Source organism: Pezoporus wallicus, unplaced genomic scaffold (genome assembly GCF_028554395.1).
Source record: "Pezoporus wallicus isolate ANWC-B61680 ecotype Strahan unplaced genomic scaffold, APGP_CSIRO_Pwel_v1 contig_10076, whole genome shotgun sequence".
Lineage (NCBI taxonomy): Eukaryota > Metazoa > Chordata > Aves > Psittaciformes > Psittacidae > Pezoporus > Pezoporus wallicus.
In genome coordinates, this window is record NW_026635276.1 from 1 (window position 1) to 16,377 (window position 16,377).

General features: G+C 46.9%; 1 long non-coding RNA gene across 1 annotated transcript; it reads left to right on the top strand.

The window, feature by feature from the left end:
• The first annotated feature begins 1,305 nt into the window (after positions 1 to 1,305).
• LOC130603012 (uncharacterized) lies at positions 1,306 to 16,334 on the top strand. Its single transcript, XR_008973040.1, has 4 exons — positions 1,306 to 1,797; positions 7,877 to 7,929; positions 11,926 to 12,035; positions 15,916 to 16,334. It is a non-coding gene; the product is annotated as an uncharacterized LOC130603012 (long non-coding RNA).
• Positions 16,335 to 16,377: the final 43 nt, after the last annotated feature.

Consider the following 16,377-nt stretch of genomic DNA (forward strand, 5'->3'; position numbering starts at 1 on the left):
CTGAGAAGCTGGCTTTTATCACTGCTTGCTTGATTTGTTGTGGAAAGACTGTCATTTGTCTTGGATTTGCTGCAGGACTTTCTGCTAAATCCCCAGGACTTGAGAAGTTTGCTCTGTGGAAAATTAACTCTGCTCTCACCACTCAAACCCTAAATAATAGCTATGAAAGGTTTATTGATCAAGTAAGTAAATCTCCCAGGGTGTGACTTCTATTTCCCACAAGAAATACCTGAAGCCAGTCACTTGCCAAACTGAACAAGTGAGGTGGTGCAGCTCAGAGAAAAACAACTGGTTATTTTCCTTACAGGCTTTCCATCGGGCCTGGGGAGGGGAATTGTCATCCCTGTGAGGAAAAATGAGTATTGAAAAGTGTTTCTGCCCTGCCAGAAAGGCAGTTTTCCTTGTTGTTCTTCCATTCAGATGCTTTCCTCAGACACTGCTGTAAGAGGCACTAGAGGCAAAGCCTTGATATTCAGACAGACCTTTCCTGTATCGGAAGGCTGTCTTGGGCAGGATGTTTCTTTTGTACTTAAGTCAATCCCTGCCTTTTTAATACTATGATGGCAGGGGGTTGGAACCAGATGTAACGCTCTTTAAGGTCCCTTCCAACAGAAACCATTGTATGATATGATTCTGTGTGCTCCGTAACGCAGCTTTGGTTCTTCGGGGAGAACTAACCTGGCATGAGAGTGTAGATCAGACAGGCCAGGATGTGTCCACTTCTAAATCCTGCATAGCGTTTTGCTCAGAGCAGCTCACAAATCTGTGCTCAGATGGTGCCTTTCTTTTCCAGTTGAATGGCTGGGCCTAGTTCTGGGTTAAATGGTGGCCTGTGGAGGAGAAACTCTTAGTTTACTACTTAATAGTAAAAAGATGAAGATTTTATCTCCTTGCTTCCTTCCTTATGTGTGGGCCCAGTGCAAACCTCATGAGGTTGGGCAGGGGCAAGGTCCTGCATCTGGGACAGCTCAATCCCAAGCACAAACACAGGCTGGGCAGAATGGATGGAGCAGCCGTGAAGAGAAGCACTTCGGGGTTTTGGGTGACAAGAAGCTCCCCATGATCCAGCTTCAGTGTGCTCTTGAGCCCAGATCCCCCCTGTGTCCTGGGCTGCACCCCTAGACCCTTGTCACTCCAGGCAATGTTTTGCTCCCTCTGGTTTGTGCTCTGTGGAGAGATGAGGTTATTGTGCAGCCATGAAACACCTGGGCTTCAACCCTGGGGGTCCCACTCAGGGGATTCAATCCCACATGAGATTCAAACAGCTTGTTTCTTAAAATGCCCTAGAGATTGTTATTAAATCACAGAATCGCACACTGGTTTGGGTCGGAAGGGACTTTAAAGCTCATCTAGTTCCACCCCACCTACCTTCCACTAGCCCAGCTTGCTTGAAGCTGGTTGCTGTGTTAGTAGAACAAGTCCACCTGGTTTCTGGTGTGGTGATTTATTTATTTATTTATTTATTAGTATATTTTCTGTCTTAAATCTAAAACTGAAAGGTGAGAGTCCAATGGGAAGAGGGGTAAAAAGCAGAATGACAGGAATGCAAGAATTAATGCGTGGACACTCGTGTCAGTTTTAAGCTCAGCAGGTCTGTGGCTGAACTGTGCCCCAGCATTTAAACTGTGATGCTTGGATCTAAATGGTTGTAATTCCTTGTCTTGAAACAGAGAGAAGGTGAGCTCGAGGAAGGAGGTGTTGGAATGAGCTTGACTCAAGAGAACGCTGGGAGGAAGGAGGAGGGTGGGAAGCGAGAGATGATAACCCCAGCTCTGAGAGAAGCGCTCACAAAACAAGGTGAGGTTCTGCAAAGAGCAGATGGTGGCCCAGGCTTTGAAGTCTTAGTGGTGGACTTTTAGCAAGCCAAGTGACAGACGGTGTTCTTTGTTAGAGGTACTGCTGTGGACCCTCAGTCATGGCAGGCTCTGAGCAGGGGCAGGACAGGGCTTAGGCAGGGGCTGTTGGTACCTTATCCTTGCAGGGAAGGAACCTGAAGCTGGGTAACGCATCTGAGTGTGATGCACTCTGAGTGTGGTGAGTGTTTCAGAGTTCAAAGGGTTTAATGTAGCTGCTAAGCAGCTTGGGGGAGAAGATGATGGTCCCCATGCCTTCAGCTCCAAAAGCGTGTGTTCCTCAAAAAATACTTAAAGATCGGCTGTGCCCCTGCTTTTACTTCTGTTTCAAACTCTGATTTTGTTACTGAAACTTTGTTTCCAGAGAAGAAGGTAGTTCAAATGAGCTTTACCAATCCAGTGCTGATCAGATCAGTGGCCTTTGAACAAGCTGTAGAGAACTTAATGGCCTTTTCAAAACAAAGGAGGACAAGCTTGAGAAGAGCTGGCCTGAGGGCCCTGCAGTTCAGAAGCCTCAGTTCTGAGTGGCAGAGCCAGGAGAAGGGTGATGGGAGCTTCTGTTCAGTTGGAGACTGAAGGCAGTTTAGTTTAATTTCTTTTATTTCTTAGGATGAGAATGCGTTCAGTTTTTCTTGCTTGCTAAATCAGTAGAATGTCTCCTGATGCTGCTGAGAACACAGTTCTGTTATTGCAGTGGAGGCACCTTGCTTCAGAGCTGGGCTCTGATTTTCCATGTCCTGTGTGAGTCCGGCAGCTGTGGGATCCCAACACCTTTGCTCCCCAAGATTGGAGCCTGAGCTTTTGTAAGTGACTGGTGATGTGTTTGCCCATGGTCATTGGAGTGGGCTGCTGGAGACAGGGCTGTCTAGAACTGGGCAGTGGGGAGGGAAGTTCTCTTGTCTTGCAGCAAGTCCCCCGCTTCAGAAGCTGGAGCGGCACCAAGTCCTCCAGGCAGCTCAGGTGTTGCTTTGACACACAGGGACCTGAGGTGGGCTGGGGAGACTGCCCTGGCTGTTCTGTGGTGCAGGGTCTGTGCTGGCTCTTTGCGCCGTGGCAGTCACAGGGGTGTTTCACACTGGTTCACTTTCTGATCCCGTCTGTGTTGGTTTGGTTTTGGGCAGTGAATGAAACTGTGCTTTTCTTATGGTCTGTAGAAGTGGCCACTTGGAGAATGAAATGCTGTAATGTTTTTGACTGCAGTCTTGTCTCATGTCTTCTGTCCCGCTTTGAGTTAACGGAAGCAAGTCCTTCCGCAAATCACAAGGCTTTTGTGCTTTTTAAAAGCATTTTCTTGGAGTCTGAGCAGAGCTAGGAATGAAGCTGGGTGTTTCTCCATCATGCTTGGGCAATCTGAAAAATTCCAGTGCCCAGATTCCACTTCTTTCTATATTTGTATAAAATAGTGATATAGTTTGAACGGGTTCCTTTCAACAACAGTATTTCTTGTTTTCTTTTCCTTACTAATTTTCTAGCTTTAGCAGAACACTGTCTTTTGGGTGGTGGTTCTAGTGTAGGAGTTGTGCTACCACTTGCAAAATGCACCTTAAATCAGTGGTGATGGGTTACTGCTGTGTGTCAGTGACTTCAGCTCAGGCCCTTTTAAACTGCACTCTTGCAGAAAACTGGGATCTTTTTTGCCTGTAAAGAGTCTCCTAGTGTGAAGTTCCCCTTTCTGCACCGAGTTTCAGCTTCCACAAATAATCAGTGCTTCAAACAAGGCAGCTTTTATTTAAGGAGATGGCTTGATAGAACCACACTGATTTGCCAGCTCTGTGTTACTTGGAAGAAAAGCCTTCTGAAAGTCATTTGAGTTTGTGAAGACAATGTGACACCAGACTGGCTTTCACCAAGCTAATGGTGACTGCACTCTTAGAGGAGGATGGGTAAGTCTCTTTTCTTGTACTCTTTGAGGATTTTTTTTTAACCACTCCTCTACTTCCTTCTTTTATAATTAAATCTTTTGCTCTGTGCTTTCAAAGGCTTGCCTGTAAAGCAGCTTTTGGTGGTGTAGAGATCTGAACTGGAAAGTGTCTCTGGGTTTCTTTCTGGACATTTTGCCACGATCAAATAGTCAGCAGTCCTCAAAAGCAGTTCCCAAGTTGTACTTGTAGAAATTTGACTTATCTGTTCCGCTTGAAAAACTAAAATAGCATAATAGCTCGCATATGCACAAAATTCATACGTATTCAGGAGCTTAGAAGGACATGCTATGGGTATGGTACTGGTAAGCGATCAAAACCAGAATACCTTGGATAGCCTGGAACACGACACGGGTATGTAGTTGGCAGTATCCTACCTCTGTGGCTGAGAGTACTGCAGGGTCCCTCAATGAATTCTTTGAATTTCAGTGAAAGGACTTTTAAAGGACTGGTATTTAGGGACTGTTATTTCCAATACAGAGTTGAAATGCTGCGATGCAGTTTCAATGGTCACAGAAATGTTTTGCCCCATACCAGGGAGCAGTCAGCATCTGTGGTGCTGGCAGTCTCTTCAGTTCAAAATCTGCCCATGGCTTATTAAAGTCCAGTTGGATTGTCAGGGCCAGCAATCACCAAATGTTTATCAGCTTAGTGTTACTGCATGATAACACTCCCTTCACCCAAAATCTTAATTCATGTCTTCTTGTAGTAAATAAAATGACAACTTTGGTGAAGCTTGGCAGACTTCTAAGTCATTCAGAGTTTATCATCTAGAGCAGGATCAACTAATATGCAGACTTAGATAAGACTTTAGTCAGGGCTTGAGCTGATTACTATCAGCCTGCTTATAATTTAAGTATTCCTTTGAATATTGGGCTTTAGAAACAATAAGTGGATTGTGTTTGTTCAGCCTTAATATCTGAAGGTGCATCAGGACGGTGAGCAGAGTCCCATGGAGACAACAGTCTGTATTGTTTGGAGGGTGTTGTATCCAAATACTCAGAGTGATTGCTTATGAGTAATGCCTTAAGAGCAGAGAAGTGAACGTGTTCATGGGGAGTCCTGGCAGGTTCAGAGTTCTGGACCATTGGTAAGGTTTGATTTTTTTTTTTTCCCCATCATTTCCCTTGGCAGAGCCCCGGTGAAGTTGTGGCAAAGGTGGTGGAAGAGATGAGCTGGCCTGAGCTTTCGCAAGGGTTGTTCAGCAGAAGCTGCAGTGGGGAAACAGAACTGAGAAGGCCCTCAGACTGATTCTTGGACACGCGTCCTCACATGTTTGGTTTGGAACTTAGCACTGCTTGGTCTCGCTTCAACCTTTTACTTTCTTTGAGCCCAGACTGCCCTGGCTGCCTGTGTTGCAAGCCAGCCGTAAAGCAACTGCTTGAAGAAAGAGGCTCTGCAGAGCTGGAGAGACTCTGCTCCCTTAGAGCAGATGTGTAACAACTGTTCTGATTGATTTAATTTATCTAACTTCCAAGTCTGAAGACGCATGGGGTGGCCAGTGCTGACTGTGGTGGCTTAGCAGGGTCACCACCCTTTCTGTCAGTTACCTCCATGGTGAAGGCCCAAGTTCAACGGCTTTGCACAGTGGTTTTGAAGTTCTGCAAGTATGTGCTGTTTCTTCTTGTAACCATAGCTGAGACTCCTGGCAGCAGCAAGCAAAATGAGTAAACCCCTTCTCGTCACTAAAGCTGGCTGAAGTTTGTAAGACTCTGTTTTGATATTGAATAGGTCCAATTTTCTTGGCCTTCAGAGGAAGCTGTGGGCTCTCCACATGGTGGAAGTTGATTTAAGTAACTAAAGAGCTTGACACCTTGCTCAGTTTAGCTGCTTCATCTCTTCCGTCATACAACTGGGTAGCAGATCTGGGTGAGCATGTCCTGTTTCCAATTTAATTTTAACCTAAACCCCATTTTAAAGCAGTCATCTTACTTCTACTGACAAGAGATCTGTGAGAGAATGATCTTACATGAATGCTGTTGCTGATTCTGAAAAGTGAACAAATAAGGCTGGGGCTGTGCTGGTTGCCATCAGCAAGGAGCCTGCCTTGGGCAGCTGTAGTAGAGGGAGCAGGAATGCAGCATCCTTTTCACATTTGGCAAAGTTTTCTTGTCAAGAAATCCTGCGAGGACACAAACTTGAGGTGCACAGGGAGGTCTCAGCTGAGATTAGACCTTGCTGGACAAGCCTGTTTGCAAAGATAGGCTGAAGGAGTAAGCAGGACAGACTGCGGGTGGGAGAGATGATGTGATGCAGCCAAATGCAGTTGTGTGTTTGGCTGTCCCTCCAAGTGTAGTGTCGGTCAGAAGTTGCCACAGGGTCTTCTGGGTCTCATGCAGTCATAGATAAAGGTGTCCCCAGTATTGCATTTGGCTTTTGAGACTATAAATTCCCTATTAGAAGTGCTGATGTCTTTCTCCAGGAGAGGACTGAATGATGGGCCATATGGAATACCAAGGCTGGTTTTGGCTTGCAGTAGTTCTTTCTTCCATGCTGTATAGGGCTTTATTCATTTAGGGAGGAAAAGGCTGGAATATTGTCTATTCCCACGGAGCTGGATGGGGAGAAGGATCTCAGGACATAGGAGCAGCCTGACACTGATGTCCCCAAAGCCCTGCTTAATGGGGCAGTTGGCCCCTTTGCCATGTAACAGGGGAGCCCCACTGCTTGCTCCTGCAGCCACTCCCCCTGTGCTGTCCATACAGTCTCCTGGAGAGTTGCTTCGGGGGACTGGTCAGGCTAAAATTGCCTCTGTCCTAACCCCTGCAAGGATAGAACCAGTGTGAGGAGACAGGAGTGTCCTCAGCCATGCAGACATCTTCATCTTCACACAGTTTAATTTTGAGCTGGTGCAGCTCTCACTGTAGTTCATGGCTTAGTGTCCTCGGAGCTGTGGGGGACTTTGGGGCGCAGTCACGCTCCCCTGGGACCTCACCATGCAAGAGACACATGGTGACATATGAGCAGGCTCACTGTGCTACTTGCTGTAGGAGATGATGGGCAGTTCTGGTGAGCAGAAGGCTTTTTTCCCCTGTTAATTTCATGCTGCTTGGCAGGAAGGAGACTTGATACCTAGAAGTCGATTTTTCTCTTGAAAGCGTTAATATAAATGTCAGCCTAAAGCTGTCAGTTGAGATGTGCTGGTTTGGGGACAGCCAGGCCATCGACGTGTAAGTGCTGCAGTGGGAATGACACAGTCAGGCTGCTCAGATCCCTCTTATTTTTATGCTGGTTTTTGAAGTGACTTTTAATCCTTCAGACATATTGGTCCCTAGGCACGTTTTTCAAAGAGAAAAAGAACCCAACTCAAGCAGTTTGGGTAGTAATAGTGCTTAGTGCTTAACAAATGCTGTGGAATTAATCTTCCTGGGCTAATAAGTTGAAATGAAATTGTATTGATCTTGGTTGAGGAGCAGGGAAGTGATGCGAAATCAGCTTTCCTCTGGGCATAACGCAACGGCTCCCTCTCTGCAGCTCCTTCAAGGGCAGTGGAGGTGGAACTGGTGAACCTGTGAAGTCTGGGTTCAAGCTGAGCCCTGCATTGTGGTTCATTGCCTCTGCCCTCCCTGCTGAATCAGATGTCCTCCAGGCTGGTCAGACCTACCAAGAAGCAGTGGGAATTAGGTCTCTGTGGTTCTGGGGAACAGTCTGTTCTGGGATGGTGGCTTAGGGATGGGGGGAGACGCTTATGGTTCCCTGTCCTGGTCCTTCCCATATCCTAACCCCCTGGGGTCAGCGAGGTGTTCCACGTTCTGCTAAGAGGCTAGACCTGTTAGTCTGCCTTCCTGTCACATGGAGAAGTCTTCTGGCCACCCTCTGTTGATTCAAGCAAGACAGAGCAATATAACTAAATATGCGGTGAGGAGAAAGTGTTCCAAGTTGTCTGAAGCCCTTTGGGCAGCCATGGCCTTTGCTCCCCTGTGCTCCCAGAAGGAAATGGAAAATACTGTGAGTGGGCACTGGGTAGCATCACCTTGGGCCAATGGGAAAGAGCGGTGCTGAGACTGCGATGCTGAATAATTTGGTGTACCAATTGGCATGTTTTGTGTTTGAGTTATTGCAGGTTCCAATCAATAGTTTGATTATTGTTTTGTTGGTTTCCAGGTTACAAGCTGATTGGGAGCCATTCTGGGGTGAAGCTCTGCCGATGGACAAAGGTAAATGCTCTCTTTTCTTCTTTCACTTTCTAAATTGAAATTAAAAAAGTAGACACTTACTCAGGTAGTACGATTTCCAAATGAAATATTGTTTAAAAAAAGCAGTATTACATTAATGAAACCAAATTTCATCTTCCAAGCTGTAGTTTTACATTTCAAGCTATTAAAATCCTGCTGCGAAGAGTGAGCATGTGGCTGTGGCCAAGAGCTGGGGATATAATTTTCTGTTGTTTTTTTCCTGTTATTCTGCTGTCTGCTAAAGTAACTCCTGCCTCCTGAGGTACACAGCAGGAGCAGAACACCACACAGAAGTGGGAAGGTTTCATCACCACTGTGAGGTCCCTGAAACAAAGATGCTGCAGTCTGTCATTCCCCTGGAATGGGCACACGAGGGCATTTGAACCTGTTGTTGTGGGACTGTGACCACAGTCTAGTGGGGATGGGATGGAGCAGCCCTGAGGAGAAGGACTTGGGGATTTGGGTGACGAGAAGCTCCCCATGACCTGGCTTCAGTGTGTGCTTGAGCCCAGAACCCTCCTGTGTGCTGGGCTGCATCCCCAGGGCGTGAGGAGCTAAAGCAGGAATTGAATGTCAAGTGCTCTAGACACTGACATTGGTTACAGGCAGTGGCTTTGACTCAGATTCACACCAATATGTGAGTATCTTCAGGAGGTTTGTTTGGGGTTTGTATGGGGTGAAAGCAGGAGCGGGGCTGGAAGCATTAGTTTTGAGTTTCATAGTGGTAGCTCAGATTAAAAAGATTGTGTTCTGTCATATGCTGGGAAACAGCCTAAAAGCTGCAAATTTTAGGGAGAGTGTTGATTTGCCTGTTTGACGAAATCCAGAATCTCATAGAATCGTAGAGTGGTTTGGGTTGGAAGGGACCTTAAGGCTCATCCAGCTGCAACTCCCCGCTATGGGCAGGGACACCTTCCACTAGAGCAGGTTCCTCCAAGCCCTGTCCAACCTGACCTTGGTCTCCTCGAATCTGTGAATCTCCTGAAGTCTCTGTTGTTTGAGGAATGGGTGGAATAAGCAGCATTTCCCATTTTGTTTAATTTTCCATCTGCACAGCAAGGCTGTGCATCTGTCAGGGGTCACCTGCGTGTTCTTTCCCCACTGCTCAGTGAAGACTTCCCTTTGGATCACCAGGACTCCTCAGGTGGAGGAAGGTAGATTGAAAGGTACCATTGTCACATTTTGGCAGGGGCTTGGAACTGGATGAGCTTTAAGGTCCCTTTCAACCCAAAGCAGTCCGTGATTCCATGATCTGTGTGCTATGGACTTCTTCCCCCAGGGTGCATCTGTCATCATTCTGAGCTGCTCTGCGACGTGCTCTTGCTTGCACTGTGTGTCCCAGGTGACTTTGGACACCCAGGTTTTTAGTGACTGAAAACTGCAGATGTGCTTGGGGAGCAGATTTAAAGCTCTGCACTCAGCTTAATGTTCTTGGAATTTGTTTGTGTCTTTCTCTGCTGTTAGTCGATGCTCCGAGGCCGAGGAGGATGGGTGTGGGATGGTCAGATGCGAGCTGGGTGGCTGGGCTCCACATCTGGGAGGCTGAGGAGGTGCTACCTTCCCTAGCCCGTGGGTGTGGGATGGTCAGATGTGAGCTGGGTGGCTGGGCTCCACATCTGGGAGGCTGAGGAGGTGCTACCTTCCCTAGAGCTGTGTCCTCTGTCAGACTGGCTGAGAACCAGTGAAGGAGGAATTGGGGATGCAGGAGACACACACCTCTCCGTGTACTGCTCTGCAATTCCCACTTGGTAGAGGTTTGGTTCCCCCTGGAGATCACTGTCTGAGATTGCGTGTGGCTCCTGGTGCTCTAGAGAGCATGGGCTGGCCCATCTTGTGCAAAGCCACCAAGGTGCAAAGCAACATGAGTATCTTTGGTTTGAAATTGGACCGTTTTTCTTACTTCAGGTACCTTCATCCCCACCAATTCAGCTGCAGTCTCAGCGAGTGAAAAGTGATGACTTGGTAACTGTTGCCTTCCTAAAGCAGGCTCTAATAGATGACTTTCCATTCTAGTCAGTAAAGTGACCCCTCTTCTTAGGGGGATGACTTTGTTAGTTCTCTAAAGGCAATGAGCTCTGCCTGGATGGGAGCGGTGAGCAGCTCCAGCGGTGCTCACTCACTGGGCTGCCAAGGGAGGGTTTTGCCAGGCTGGGAGAGCGCAGGATGGGGTTGGTGAGAGACACTCAGCAAAACCAAACTCAGTGACGTGAAAGTGCGCTGAGTGGGAGGACGTGGAGGTTATTCTCTGAGCTCTTTTGTCTTGCCAGCTAACTCATACGATGGGGCTTGTGCTTCCTCTGGTATTCACGCCTTCCCCAGGGACCTGGTTGCCAGAAATACCCATTCCATCCCAAAGAATGAGTGTGCATGCAATCCCAGGCAAATTCCTCCTGAACCCCACTTTTTCTGTTTCATAGTCTTCAAGTTTTAACAATGGAAATACTTCATGAGGATATTGAAATGGCAGCATTAGTGCAGAAGGACAGCAGAATTTTGGAGAAGCTGTGTCCCATGTTGGTGTTAGATGTAAGCATTAGACACTGGTCATCCTGTGAAGTTTGTATTCTGAAATGTTAATTGGGGCTTTTGATGGGCTTTGATCGTATCCTGGTTTGAACAAACACAGCAAATAGCAAGTTTAATGTGCAACTTTTGCTGCTTTTCTTCAGAGCAATTTAATGGCTGGGAAGGAAAATGTACTGCTTGTGTCTTTTGTCTTCCTTTTTTTTCATGTATCAGGTAGCAGTGGTGCATTTAATTCTGCAGTGGTGACTGGACTGGTAGGGAGAGGATTGCCATGCATTTTGTCCCTCTGTCCCTCCACAGCAGGTACATCATAAACAGCAAATAGAAAGCAATAGCGTTGTCAGAGCAAGGAATTTTGCTCCTGATGTTGCACTGCAGGCCATTTAACACTGTTCCCCTCAAAATGACCCACTCGGTATTACTTGGCAGCAGCAGCAGCCTGTGTCTGGAGTATGGGGCTGAACCAAGGAAGTCAGACAAGTGTCAATTGAACAGTGGAGTAGCTGGGATAAATCTCCATGCATGATACCTTCCAGGTGCCTCTGCCTCATCATCCCCTAACTGTCATTGGTCACTTTTAAGAGGAAATGTGGAAACAGTAGCCCTAATGATAATGAAAGCTGGAATGCTTCTTTAACTAATGGCAACAACCTGTATGAGTGAAACAGCTTTGCAGGGGACTGGGCTGAAAAATATTCTCATTTATTTACCTCGTGTGAAACGGGTTGCAATTGTTTTTCTTCCATATGGACTGCAGCTGTTTGCTCTTCTCGGACCTCTGTTGAGTTGGAAGACTTAAGGCTCAGTTTGAGACACATCCCAAGGCTTGCTTTATGTACACCTTAGGCTTGGCATAAATTGTAAACCCATAGATGGTTTGTCTTGGAAGGAACCTTAAAGCTCGTCCAGTTCCAACGCCCTGCCACAGGCAGAGACACCTTCCGCTAGAGGAGATTGCTCCAAGCCCTTCCAGCCTGGCCTTGAAGACTGCCAGGGATGGGGCAGCCACAGCTTCTCTGGGCACCCTGTGCCAGTGCCTCACCACCCTCACAGGGAAGAACTGCTTAACATCTCAGCTCAATGCCTTAGGACCTTTCTTTTCTAGTGATATGTATAGCTGTGGTCTCAAATGGAGGTAGAACCTCTTCTTTCTTTGCAGAGGTCTTTCTTGCTGTAGAGCATCGTTTTGGCTTAAAGACCTTTTACCTGTGATTCAAGATAGGTATATCAAGTTTCATATAAACTGTGAGGTCCATTCTTCCTTCTGGGGGAACCAGAGCCTAGGTGTTCAGAGACGACATATGAAAGCTGTGTCAGAAGCAGGGTATTACTGAGAATTTCTTGTTGCCTTTAATATTATTAAACTGTGTCTAAGTCCCTAAGGTGTCAGATGGGTCCTTCCCATGTGTGTTACAAATGGCAGTGCATAACTCTGTCTGTCTTTTCCTTCAGACATCATACAAATCCAGTGGGCACAGAGTGGCAATGGAAGATGGACCAACCTGAAATGATCTTGCAGGAGGCTATTGAGAACCATCAGAATATGATCAAGCAGTTCAAAGGTAACTTTTCCCATTTCTTCCCTGTGAGTGATGCTTTTGGAAGATAAGCAGCATCAGCATCTTCAAAGCAAATCCCTGGAGGCATTTAAAAAGGTGACACTCAGGGGTGTGGTTTAGTGGTGGACTTGGCAGTGTGGAATTGATGGTCGGGATTGATGAGCTTTTCTAACCTAAATAATTCTATAATTCTATGAATTGCTGGGAAGGAGGCATGAGATTCGTCATAGGAGAAAGAGGTGAGAAGAAACTGTTGTGGCACACCTTGTTTTCTGAGGTGTTCTGCCTTGGTTTTGACATTAGAACATGAGTCAGCCATTGGGTGTCTACTGCTGCCTTAAGGGATTAGTGTGGAGTTGCTTCTTGTGGGTCGTGGTAATTGTCATATCATTTTATTTGGAGTGCACAGAGGCTTCCACAGTGCTTGAGGCTAGCCTGGGTGCTGAGGAATGTGGATTCTTATGGAAAAGTGTGGGCAGGCAGAAGGCAAAAGGAATCACCCTGTAACCTGATAGGAAATACACTGCCCAAGCTTAATCCACTGAGAGCTTTGTGTTCGCTCTGAAACTTGGGGATTGTGTTTTTCTCATTAATGGATGAGCACTTTTATTTTCAGGAATTATTGAGGAGATCTGTTTGTGACCGAAGCAGCAGTTACACAGCACCAAGTCCTGCACTTTGCTTCCCATAGGAACTCTTTGTGAGTTTGTTATTTCTTGTAGATTGAGATTAGTGATTAGGCACAAATTCTTCCCTGTGAGGGTGCTGAGGCGCTGGCACAGGGTGCCCAGAGAAGCTGTGGCTGCCCCATCCCTGGCAGTGGTCAAGGCCAGGTTGGATGGGGCTTGGAGCAATCTCCTCTGGTGGAAGGTGTCTCTGCCTGTGGCAGGGGGTTGGAACTGAATGAGCTTTAACCAAATCAGTCTGGGATTCCAAGATTAATTCCACGCAGTGCAGTAAAATTGAGATCTTCTTTGAAGGAATAGAAGTCTTGGGGACCATGTGTCCTGTAGGATATCCTAGAGAGTAGCCTTATGTCCTGTTAAGAACTTCTGTGCATGCTTTTAGAGTTGCCATCTTTCTTGTTGCCATCTTTCTTGTTGCCATCTTTCTTGTTGCCATCTTTATTGTTGCTATCTTTATTGTTGCCAAAGCGTGCACTGTTTTTGAAGGTGGTGGTTAACATCACATCATTCTTTTAGGCTAATGGCTGGGGAGACATCTTGCTGATAGGGAGCTAAGGTGGAAGAGTGGGAAGCAGTTTATTTGTTGGATGCATTTTGTAGGTAGTGGCTGGTAAATCTCTGTTCCCTTGTGAAGGGCACACACAGAATGGAAATGTAATTAAAAGTTACGAGATGGGCAGTGTCTGATAATACAGCCCTGGTTCCACTTGGGAAAAGTGAAAACCCAAACAAAAATGCATGACCTGAACTAGGAAATCCTAAGGCTACCTGTGTGTGTTGGTGTAAGAGTGGGTAAAACCAGTTCCTTGTCTCCCCAGTCACTTGTGATGGCTGGTACCCGAAGTCACCAACCAGCCTCTCTAGGCAGATGTGCCAGATGCTGCTTTTTTCCCCCAAATGAAAGCACACCAGTAGGAGAGCAGCTGGGATCAGCTCTTCAGAGGAGCTGTGCTGATCAAAGGAGGCATGGCTGCATGCTCTGCTGAGAACTGAGCTTGAGCAGCAGCTGAAAGCTGTACACCATGGCCTCTTGTAGATGGTACTCATGTTCCTATGGCTCCAAGTTCCTGCACTGCCTTGGGCCTGCTTCATGCCCTCCAAAATCTGCCCAGGCTCTGACTTTGCTGAAGTGCATTGACTGAAGACAGGAGGACGCTCATCTGCAGGAGCAGAGGTTGACAGCTGTAGTGGTATGGCAGCCCGAAGTGCAGGGGAGTTCACACACTCCCTGGAATACACACTAATCCTTTTTTAGTTTATCCCTGTCTATCTTGTGATTTGTGTAGTCAAATGATTCCTACAAAACCTCTGCCCTCTCCGCAGTGTATGTCCCCTATGCTACATTTGATGTCAACTGCTCTGAGAAAGTGACTCAAACTTTACATGTTGTTGGAATTACTTTCTGTCTGCTTCTAAAGCTGGCACAGGGTGATTGTCATTGTCCAGTGGCAGGGTGCTGAGGGAGAGAAATTAATTAAATTCAAAGCCACCTTCAAGTAGCTTTAGGAAAAGGAAAGTTATCCTTTAATCTCAGTGTGTGGTTGAGATGCTGCTTTCCTTTCAAATGAAGGTCTCATTTAGTACTGTCAGGTTTGTGCAGCATTAACCATTAGTCCTGTCACTTCTTCAGGGCTGAGTGTGGCTGCTTTATCATGCACCAAGTTCTGCTCTTATCACAGACCAGTTTTTCTATGTGAGGCTGAAGCAATATCCACCAACACCTCTTTTTATCTGGGCTTTGGAGCATAGCCTATAGTTTTCTGTACTGCCTGAGCTCCAGCTTCTAGGCAACACAAGGTGAGCTGAGGACCTGGTTTGAAACTCAAGGCTTTGGTTTCTTTAAAACAGACCAATCTCCCATCTAAACCCTCTGATATTATCTGAATACATTGAGGCATGTCAAAGAAACATGCAGGGACATATTTAGAACAAAAGCTTATTTGTAGGCAGCTGATTTCATATCTGAACACGTGGTCTGGTATAGGATCACAAAATGGTTTGGGTTTGAAGGGACCTTCAAAACTCATCTTGTCCAATCCCCCTGCAATGAGCAGGGGCATCTTCAACTAGATCAGGCTGGCAGAACCACATCCCGCCTGGCCTTGAATGTCTCCAGGGATGGAGCATCCAGCGCCTCTCTGGGCAACCCGTGCCAGGGTTTTACCACCCTCATTGTACAAAATTTCTTCCTCGCATCCAGCCTGAATCTCCCTGTTTAGTTTAAACTCATCACCCCTCATCCTATCGCAGCAGGCCCTGCTAAAGTGTCTCTCCCCATCTTTCTTATAGGCCCCTTTTAAGAACTGAAAGGCTGCAATAAGGTCTCTCTGGAGCCTTCCCCAGGTTGAACAAGCCCAACTCTCTCAGCCTGTCTCCAGAGCAGAGCTGCTCCAGCCCTCTGATAATTTTGGGAGCTCTCTTCTGGAGCTTCTCCAACAGGTTCATGTCTTTCCTGTACTGAGGACTCCAGGAGGAGCATTTGCCTCTTCCCTGCCCTCTGATGGGCGCAACACGTGGCTCAGGTTGGTTAAGCCTGCAGACAGCACTTTCACATGGATGCTGCAGTTGAGCTCCTGGTGTTTTCCTCTTTTTGTTCTTGGAACGTCTCTTGCTGTTCAGGATGGTGTCACGTGGTGGGTTTTCTTCTTGAATACATCCTCTGTGGAGTTGCATTTCATGTGGTTGCCAGTATGGATTTGGACCTGGTTGTTGGTGCTTTGTGTGGGGAGTGTGCCCAGCTTCTTGGGGAGCTGTTCCCTCTGGGGCTGTTGGGACCATGTGGGTCAGCAGCAGAAGCAGGCATACCCTGCTTTTCCTTTTCAAGACACTTATGTCAAGTGGCATTAAACTTTCTCCCGTGTTTCCGTCTCAGCGTCCAGGCAGCTTCACTGAGGTGATAGCAATGGAAAGCTTGACTCAAACATTACTAGAAGATTACTTGCAGTAGTTCACAGGACACACAAAATCCCAAGCTCCGTGTATCTGGGCATACTCTGTGCTGTGGGTTGATGGACACTGGCTGTGCCCTGCTGTCCCTTCCCCTTGAGGAGGGCTCCAGCTGGTTTTGCTCTGTCTTCCTTGTGCCAGGGTTTATTTTCGATACAGATGCATGGTTTGGGTGGGGGTGGTAGTTGATTTAAGCCTGTTTTTCTCCAGTTCGAGCCATAACAGAACCCTGTTTTTCCCTCTATTTGCAGGCGTCTCAGGATTACAAGCAGCTCGCTTTGAGGAAGCAATGACCGCAAAGCAGTGCGCACTGTCACTGGTGGGAGAGCCCATCATGTACCCGGAGATCAACCGGTTTGTGAGGCTCCTGCACCAGCACAGCATCTCTACCTTCCTGGTTACAAATGCACAGTTCCCAGATGAGATTAGGTAAGAGATGGACAAAATACCTCCCTACTAAAACATTTGAGTGCAGACTTGTGTTTTAATTCCACTTATTGCTCATCAATCAGCTCTGTGCTGACAGTGAAAAAGCCCACTCAGTATCGCATCTATTTGATTTTAACCTTTGTCTCCCCATGCTCTTTCTCATCCCTTTTTCTACCAGTTTGATTTTTCCTTTCTGTATCTCTTAAAGTGGGGTTACCTCTGAAAAGGAAGAGGATATAATATAGTACCTCCTGGACGTACAGCGGAAGAAGAGCGAGTGAGCT